Raw genomic sequence first — 9854 nt, 5'->3', positions numbered from 1 at the left:
AAAAGGCAGTTCCTGCTCAGTCCCTCCTACATTAAGGGATAGAAGGAGCTGTCAGTTTTGGTTCTCCCAGTTTCTTCTTTTTCCAACCTTAAATTCAGTTCTCCACATTTCTGCAGAAAAGAAAAGAAATTCTTGTAAAAACTCATCAGCATTTTAGTGCGAATTTCTCTATATTAGGGAACTGCTGGGGAAGAGCAGGTACTGCAGATACAGCAGCAGCAATAACAAAAATTAATGATTATTAATAATTTTAATAATATTTTTTGTTTGCAGTTTTTGACTAATGTACACATTTCGGCAAGCTGTTTTGTAAGGCTCCCCAAACAGGCATTTTGATTTTTTGTTTATTTCCAGGGTTGAATCATTACTTTTGTGGGAGCAGGATTGTCGCTTTCCCATGGTCCTTTTGGGCCTCCTGAAAGAGTTGATTGGCTCATCCTTGGGAGTCCCATGGAGCTGAAAAGGTTTCAAAACTCCATAGCTTTCAGTGGCAGCTTGGGCAATGGCCTGACTCATTTTGCAATGGTACAGGCCTCCCTGAAGCAACTGCAGGCAACTAGAGCACATGGGATTCAGCTCATGCTAAATCTCATCTGTCGTAACACCGGGTGTCCACCCCCCCCCTCCAAATATATGACAAGGCCATAGTAAACTTGCCACCAGCTTGGCATCTTTGAAATAGGTTCTTGAGGTTTCCTTTCAGGTGGTGAAGTGTTTCGTCAATCTCCTTGGAGCCACTTTGTTTTGGATGGTTTGGTGAGTGGCTTTTGCTTATTTTCAAGGCCTGACATCTTGCCACCTGGCCTTCAGAAGAACTTCCCCCCACCCAACCACTCCATAACAAACTGGCTAAAAAAACGCACACCTGGGAGCGAGCAGATGTGCATTTAGTTTATTCAATGCTTGTGATTCATTTCACTCACTTATTGGGCAGTAATCCAATTTGCATGGTGGTCATTCTAATTAAATTCAATTAGCAAAAAAACCAAAACAAAAAAACACCCTTTGGATTTAAGAAGTTGTGTCAAGGGCTTTCGGCATTCACTCAAGGTCCAAAATGTCGGGCAATTACTGCTGCCCTTATCAGACGTGTTATTTAGACAGTATCAGTATGGTATGGTGTGCTATCTTCCGGCTAGTTCCAACTTCACCACTGCTTTGGTGCTGGATGGCTGTCCGTGCAGAGTGGTGGATCTATGTCCCAGATTAGTTTGTTCACTAGAACAGCCTCATGGAGTTGATTCAACTGAAACTTTCAGTTACAAGCACCCTGCTCAGTGGCATAGCATGGGTTGCCAGAGCCCAGGGCTGTGTGGAGGGGTGGGAGGGAAGGAGTATGCAGGCACATTCAACTGCTTAACAGAGTCCGTATCACCCAGGAGATTGCATCCACAGATATAAGAAAATAAGAGCTGTTCCATTGACTGAAGAAATCACTTCCTGGTTTGCACGGTGTTATAACAAAAACTGTTCCTTTTCCCTTATGGGGTATTCCAGAGTGCATATAGAGTCCTTAAGTGGGTTCCCTATCAGTAGGAGAAAATAACAGAGGCCAACCAGAGTATATTGAGAAGCAAACAGGCAAGTAAGCCAAATCTTTATTAAAGGAACTATTGCAATAGGGTCCCCACTCACAACACACAGGAGGAAGGAGAACCCTGAACAATGGTGTGCAAGTCCTTACATAGACTTTTGAAATTGCCCACCCTGTAGCCCAAGACCACCCCCCAAAACATCATACAGACATCACAGAAGGAGGCGGTCTACAGCAGAAATCCTGTTTGCCAGGATACCTGATAATGGTCACTAATTGCATTACTTTGGCAGTCTGGCCATTCCTTTGTGATGGTTAATACTTTAGTTCCTGAATCCAGGTCACAGGTTCACCCTATTCATATACAAATATGCCCTTAAGACAATATTTGTAAGCAAAAAGACAATGGGAAGGCTTTGCCCATTTGCATCCCTTACTGCAGAGGAATATTTGAGGTGAATGGGAGAGTCAAAATGCCTTCAGGATTGCTCTCCCATACTATTTCATATACATGGTTCATATATTTAGATATGTGTGCCTTTATGAGTATTTATTCTATATTTGAGACCTTAAAATTCTTATAACGGAGAAGCTGTTTTCAACAGAGCCCTGCGACGGAAGCATGCAGCTGTATTGAGACAGCACTGGGTGTTGAAATTTTGCGCCCCTAACAATTTTTGCACATGGGGCAACCTCCCTGTGGGCCCCACGCTACGCCACTGACCTAGCTGGCCTTCTACCTCTGCGTATACCGGTACTTGTGAGATTCTAGAAGCATTTGAATAGTCGATGTCAGAAACAGAATGGTGGTCAAGATGGAATGTTAATTCAATCCATCAGGGCAATTGTCAATGTACCGTATTTTTCGCTCTATAGGACGCACTTTTTTCCCTTCAAAAATGAAGGGAAAATGTGTGCGTCCTATGGAGCGAAGACGCCATAGCCCCGCGACCCTCTCCCGGCTGGAGAGGTGACGCGCGGCTATGGCAGGAGCCTCTATAGCTGCGCGTCACCTCTCCAGCCGGGAGAGGGTCGCGGGGGGCTGCTTTAGCCCCGCGCGCGCTCTCCCGGCTGGAGAGGTGATGTGCGGCTATGGCAGGAGCCTCTACAGCCCCACGTCACCTCTCCAGCCGGGAGAGCGCGCACGGGGCTAAAGAAGCACCCCACGACCCTCTCCCGGCTGGAGAGGTGACGCGCGGCTATTGAGGCTCCTGCCATAGCCGTGCGCCACTTCTCCAGCCGGGAGAGCGCACGCGGGGCTAAAGAAGCCATAGCCCCGCGACCCTCTCCCGGCTGGAGAGGTGACGCACGGCTATGGCAGGAGCCTCTCCGCTGCGCCTTTCCGCTGCTCCCTGACCTGCTCTTTGGGGCTGGTGGTGGGCTTCCCCCCACTAGCCCCAAAGAGCAGGTCGAAAGGAACCTGAAGCCTGGAGAGCGAGAGGGGTCAGTGCACACCGACCCCTCTCGCTCTCCAGGCTTCCAAGGTAGCCGCCTGAACGCACCTTAAACGGCACCTTGTTTTAGAGCGGTAAAACAAGAGGGGAAAGTTCTCCCCCTCTCTGCACAGCGCCTCCTGCCACTTCGCTGAAGGGGCGCTGGGCAGAGAGGGGGAGAATTTTTTTTTTTCTTGTTCTCCCCCCTCTAAAACAAAGTGCGTCCTATTGTCCGGTGCGTCCTATGGTGCGAAAAATACGGTAAGTGTAATATAACTCTGAAAGATGCATGCAGTTAAAAAACATACATACATACATACATGCCCTTCCTGTCCACATCTTCTGTTCATGTTTCAAGTAGCACATTTCTCATTGTATTTGTTCATTTGGACACAGAACCCCCCCAATCCCCCCCAACACAACCAGAGTCACTGCAATTTCTAGAAATACACTTTTGTAACGGGTTGTGGTACACATGTTGCTTTCCTTGAATTGTTTAAGTTACTATTTTTGTTTTGTTTCCCTCCACCCCACTGATGGATCCTGGGGTAGCTGAAATTCCAGCATGCTGGCTTTCCCCTTCTCTGTATAGTGTACTGGATGAAAAATGTGGTGCCTTCATCCTAAAATGCTAATTTACAGTAGAGCAGGGAAGGGGAGGGAGGAAAAAGACAGGAATATCTATCAGGGTTATTTGGAAGAAAATCATATTCAGATGGAGAGAAGGTGGTTTTAATTTCTGTAACTATGACTGGTTCTGAGTCGTACCTATAAAAATCAATCTGTTCCAGACGTCAAGGACCAGGGAGGAGAGTTTTATTCTCCGTGAAGTGTGTTAAGCTCATAAATGGATATGAGAAGAGCACCTTGCAAGTCTTTTAGGAATCTGTCTGTTTATTCCATGATGATAGCAGTGGGGGGCTATCTTGAATATGCCGCCGTCAAGGTTAAGGTTAAGGTTAAGCATGAAGAGTCCATCCACAGAACAAGAGAGACATCCATGTGAGGAAGCAGGTTGCCATGCCTGGTTTCTTGGTTGGCTTTGGAACTGCATGTGGAACAGAGAAAACCGACAGCTCAGCTGGTAGAGGACGAGTCTCTTAATCTCAGGGTCGTGGGTTTGAGCCCCATGTTGGGCAAATGATTCCCTTCCAGTTCTACAATTCTACAAGCCACACCACTGGTCCATCTAGTGCAGTATTGTCTACATTGACTCACAACCACTCTTCTGGGTTTTAGAGGGCGGGAGGTGTCTGTCCCACCTAAGCCTGGAGAGGCCAGGGACCAAACCTGGGAACTTCTGCACTCAAAGCATGAGCTCTAGAACCGAACTGCTGCCTTCCCCAACACTGCAGATCTCATGTGCTTTGTTCCACTCAGGTTTCAAGCCTGCAGGCCTCTAAGCACAGCAGTATTGGCTAATGTAAGCAGCCATCTTTTTTACTCTAAAGATTCTCCTGGTCATGACACGACATCACAATGCAGCATTGTTTCCGTGGCGCGTTCTGTCTCAGAAGCATAGCTGTTGAGAGCATGTTGAGAGCATGCAAACCACCATCTGAGACAGCAAACAGAGTAAAACCCTTGTCCACATCATGTTTAAAGTTAAAATGAAAATGCTTAAAATTTGACTGCCTCGTGGAAAGTTGCTGGATATCCTCCCAGCCCTTTTTATCCCCTTCAGGGGCTTGAATGGTCACATGAAAGAATAGAGGAGCTATCCAGCAGAAGAAGCTACTATTGTGCTGAGATGCGTCACGGCTGCTTATTGGGAGGAAGCGGAGCAATGAGGCATTGGGGAGGGCAGCACAATGTAGATACAATAGCGGAGCCAATCTGTCACTCCTGACGCTTCCTCCACCTGCTAAGCAGCAGTGGCTCACCTGCTGGGAAGTCAAGTAAGCATCTCTGCCCCACATACTGTGTGTGTCCAGATCTCTCTCTCTCTCTCTCTCTCTCTCTCTCTCTCTAATTTTAATTAAATTTTCTGTTTTACAATTTAGAATACTCATTTAAACATCCTTAAAGTATCAATGACTTCCCTCCTTCTCTTTCCATTGTTCATTTTGCATATCATAAATCCCTGCATATTTTACAAAAACTAAATCATTCAATATTCCCCCCATATATTCAATAAATGTTTTCCAATCTTCTCTAAATGCATGTTCTTTTTGTTCTCTTATTCTATATGTTAAGTCTGCAAGCTGCGCATATTCTGTCAGCTTAGGTTGCTGTTCTTCTTGCTTGTTTTCCATTTTTGGGCTAACAAAACACGGGTCACCATAGTGGCATACATAAATAACCTTTTTTTGACATCTGGGAATTTCGGTCTGAATTATCCCCAATGAAAAGGACTCTTTTTTTTTTTGAAAAGTACTTTGAAACATTTTTTTTCAATTCATTATGGATTATTTCCCAATGCTCTTTTACCCTTTTACAGGTCCACCACATGTGAAAGAACGTCCCTTCAACCTCATGGCATCACCAGCACTATGTGTGTGTTTCCAGATCTGCAGGACTTGGGAGCACCCCAGAAACGGCTGATGATAAGCCCTCATATCTGCAAGTAGAACTGCTGAATCTAAGTCCTCTTTGTCAAATGTTGTACGCAACATTAGCCGCAAGGCTATTGATTGCGAAAAATTGGAAAAGTGGTACTATACCGACAAAAATAGAGTGGCTTGCCAAATTATTGGAGTACTACAATATATCCAAAACAATGGGAGAAATTGGAAGGATCTCAAAAGAGAAGATAGACAGGGATTGGAAGGTGTTTAAAGGATACTTGCAAAACCATATTGAAAAATCAGAACTCCTATTAGAATAAACAAGTTCCGTTTTAAATACTGAAATACTAAATAAGATGGATAACAATGTGTAATAGAAAAAGAAGCATGAAATTAGGTTAAAGGTGTGTGAAAGAAAGTAATAGAAGTGGAAAGAAATTGCAATTGAGTAGATTGGAAGTCTAACACAAAGGTGGGGTGAGGGGTGGTGGATGGTGATGGGAAAAGGAATTATCTGTGGTACTGAATGTAGGTATGTTTGAATATTCTTAAGGATTGTATGAAATGTATGTTTGTATGCTTGTATATTCGTAATATGTGTGTATAAATGCTGAATTATTTTAACAATAAAAACTTTTCAATTTTTTTTTAAAAAGTCCTCTTTGTCAAATGAAACTGCAGGGAATGTAAAAGAGTAGCACTTTGGATCAGAGCTGGCTACTGTGGAGACACTGAATGACCGTGAACTGCTCTTTCTCATTTGGGTACCCATGGGGAAATGAGCAGCCTCAGATAGCTTGATTCAGCCTCCCCAACTTGTACTCACATGTTTGGATCAGGTAACATCACCACCTGCCTCTCAGGTACTGGATTCTAGAGCTGATGGATTCTGGGAGCATGAGATCTTCTGGACATGTTCCATTGGCTTGAAGAGAAGTTGGTATCAGTTAGTGCAGGAATTGCTATCCGTTTGGGTGGGAGCCAGGTTGCACCAAGTTGGTTGTAAGGTGGCTGATGTTCAATAATAATCAGGGGGTCATTTCAGCTTTGGAGCTCAAACCCAGCAAGAGTAGTACTGGCTGCTGCACCTGGCACCATCTGTATCCTGCAGAGGAATGAGAAGGGACTGGCAGAAATAGGAAAAAGGAAGAGGATGTCAGAGGAAGGCAAAAAAGGGAAAAGTGGAAGCCGACTACAAGTCTGCACGACACACAAGGGCAACTGGGGGATTCCATTCATGTGGAACTGGAAGGTGAAAAGAAAGGTGTGTGTGTGTGTGTGTGTGTGTGTGTGGAGGTACTAGCCCTGCCTATACTGAAAGCTTGCAAAGTTGTCTCCATCAGTCAGCGGCCATCCATCTTCCCCTTAAGCTATTGGACATGCATTCTCCCTGAGGTGCACTTCAGCTAACGTCCTTGAATAAAAAAGGCTAACACAACAAAGACAATTCTGCTGCTCAGGAATTTCTTGACAACAATATGTCCCCTGCCAAGTACAAAAAAAATGCCTGCGAAAAAATTGAGCTTCTGAACCTGGATAGTGCAGAACTAAGATCAGATGAACACAGTTGTTCTGCCCTTCTGTGGCAGGGTTTCTGGAGTTTGCTGGGATGCCACCGTTCCTTGTTCATAGTCAAGGAGAAGGCAAGGATGATTGTGTGTCAGGAATCTTTGTGGCTGCTTCCTGTAGGGACCACAGAACTGCTGGTAGCAGCTCCCGCAGTGAAGAGTCTGCTCACTAAGCAAGGCCAGTTGGCTCTTTCTACACAGGAAGAAGTATCAAGTGGCTTCCTTTCCCAGATGGGTCTTGCTTGAGCAACTAGGCCTTCCTGAGCTCTGGTGTGTCCCTGTGTCCTTGGGTCCTGACTTCAGGCTTGCATCTCAGCAGTGGTGGCTGGTGCCCGCAGTAGGTAGTTCCAGAGCCAACTACAAACAGAGTCAACTAATTTGAGTTTTGTCCCCATTCTCCTCCCTGCTGTGTTCTACAGGGGGGAAAACATGGAAGACTAAGGAGGAAGAGGCAGCTGACAGGTTGTAAGGAAGAAGGGGCAGAGGTGAGGACTGACCGAGGGCCAACTAAAGTTGGTGGGGGACGGCCTCCATTGCTTTTTGATCCTGGTCATGCTCCCACTCCTATCTTCCTTCTTAGTGCTGACTTTTGGCTTGTTCCTTGCCCCTGCCTCCTGGTTTTTGACAGTCCTGAACTTCTGGCTTGTTCCATGGCTTCTGATTCCCGGCTCCTGCCTCACCTTGGACCACTGCCCATGGCTCAGCCCTGACCCTGGTTGTGAGCCCTGGTTCCTGCTGCTAATGTCACACATTGGTGCTGTGGCTGGCTGGCTGGCCGGCCCAACAGCCGTCCATTGCCAATTGAAATTAATGGACCTAACTTAGCCACGTCCATTCATTCCAATGGGTCTGCTTAATAATAATAATAATAATAATAATAATAATAATAATAATAATTTATACCCCGCCCATCTGGCTGGGCTTCCCCAGCCACTCTGGAGGGCTTCCAAAAAATATTAAAATACCATAATACATCAAACGTTAAAAGCTTCCCTAAACAGGGCTGCCTTCAGATGTCTTCTAAAGGTCTGGTAGTTGTTGTTCTCTTTGACATCTGGTGGGAGGGCGTTCCACAGGGAGGACGCCACCACCGAGAAGGCCCTCTGCCTGGTTCCCTGTAACTTGGCTTCTCGCAGTGAGGGAACCGCCAGAAGGCCCTCGGCGCTGGACCTCAGTGTTCGGGTAGAACAATGGGGGTGGAGAAGCTCCTTCAGATATACTGGACCGAGGCCGTTTAGGGCTTTAAAGTTCAGCACCAACACTTTGAATTGTGCTCGGAAACATCCTGGGAGCCAATGTAGGTCTTTCAAGACCGGTGTTATGTGGTCTCAGCGGCTGCTCCCAGTAAAGCAGAGGAACAGTTGGTCAAGAGGAGGGGGCATAGTCAGAGTCCAATGCAGGGGAATTTAAACACCCCAGGGAGGATCCCCTCCCATCGATTGTCCCCACTTGGGGGTATATTGCAAGTAACTGGCCAACAGACTAATGTTGCACAGGGGCACTGTGTAATTCTCATCATGCTTGGAGTTCATCAGGGACCAGGGCACCAACCTGGAGGCTGCGGTGCTATGAGCTAAGGAGCCAATCTGGGTTCCTGGCTCCGAAGCTGATGCCAGTGATCGGGGGGCGGGGGTGGGGGGTGGCATTATGCAGTCTGAGGCTGACAGGCAACTTGCTGAACTAGCCTCTACAGCACCAGGACCGTAGTGCAAGTCCACCCGCATGGACGCTTAGTTGGGGCATGTGCAGAGTGCCCACCTTAATGCCACTGGAGTGTGCCAAAAGAACAGAGAGACACCAAACGGTTCTAGGAAGAGTCAGTTGCTTTACTGACAGTATGAGGCCATTTCAGCTACATACAGTTGTAGATACAGTTTTTCCTTCCATGATACAGGCTGTGCTCTGGCCAAAGGCACAAACTTGCCTTAAACGCAACAGCATTTCCACTGTGCTGAGTCATTCTCACATACTTGCTGACTCATTCTCCCATGCTTTGCTAGCTGCATGTGTAGGACAAAACATGCCCAAATTAAACAGCACTACCGGAATTTTCTCCCTGCATGCATAAACCCTTAAATATTAAAACGCCTTTCCTTGGGCCTGAGGAACTAAGTGCTGCCCACAGTACCTTGCTTGTCCAATGGAGCCATGAAATGCAATGAACTCAATCTGGATAAAAGACAGGAACCATCGGTCCATTAATTCAGTATTGTCTGCACTGAATGGCAGCAGCTGCTCAGGGCTTCAGCTGGGGTTTCCCCACTCTCACCTGGAGATACTGGGGGTTGAACCCAGGAGATTCTGCATGCAGAACAGAGGGCTTTGTTCACAATAAATGGTGTATGGCAGGGAGGGTTCACTTCTGTGGCCTGATTTGGTGGGATGAACATGCTAATTTGCCTATGAACCAGCCCCACAGAAGTTTCATTACAGATTGACTGTCTTGGTGAACAGACAACTAAGTGGACTTCAAGTAAGAGTCTAGACAAAGATAGAACACTGCGTAGTACAATACTTACAGTTTTTGTATTGTGCCTTTCATAGGAACTACGGTAATTCAAAAGGCTTTGTAGAATTAGATAATGCCATTGCGGCTAAGCAATAATGGTAAAAGGGAGAGAGAAATTAAGAGCTTTAAGCAGTGGGGATGAGCTGAGTTTCCTGATGAGATCTGAAAAGAGATGGGAAATTGGTGAGGCAGAGAGACTGAGAAAAGCTCAAGAGGTGATGAAATCTCTGGACGTAATTGTGAATACTAAGGGAAACTTCTTTGTCAGAGCTGGAACCCATTTAGAATCTAACCAGAGGCTGA

General features: G+C 46.1%; 1 long non-coding RNA gene across 1 annotated transcript; it reads left to right on the top strand.

Annotated features, from left to right (window-relative positions):
• Positions 1-3233: 3233 nt before the first annotated feature.
• On the top strand, positions 3234-6118 carry LOC308477577. The gene is made up of 2 exons (XR_013986646.1): positions 3234-4865; positions 5408-6118. It is a non-coding gene; the product is annotated as an uncharacterized lncRNA (long non-coding RNA).
• The last annotated feature ends 3736 nt before the right edge of the window (positions 6119-9854 follow it).

This window comes from Podarcis pityusensis (genome assembly GCF_964106645.2).
Source record: "Podarcis pityusensis genome assembly, chromosome: 5".
In the NCBI taxonomy this organism is placed as follows: Eukaryota; Metazoa; Chordata; class Lepidosauria; order Squamata; family Lacertidae; genus Podarcis; species Podarcis pityusensis.
The sequence above is the reverse complement of the archived record's forward strand: the minus strand, read 5'-3'. Positions and strand labels throughout refer to the sequence as shown.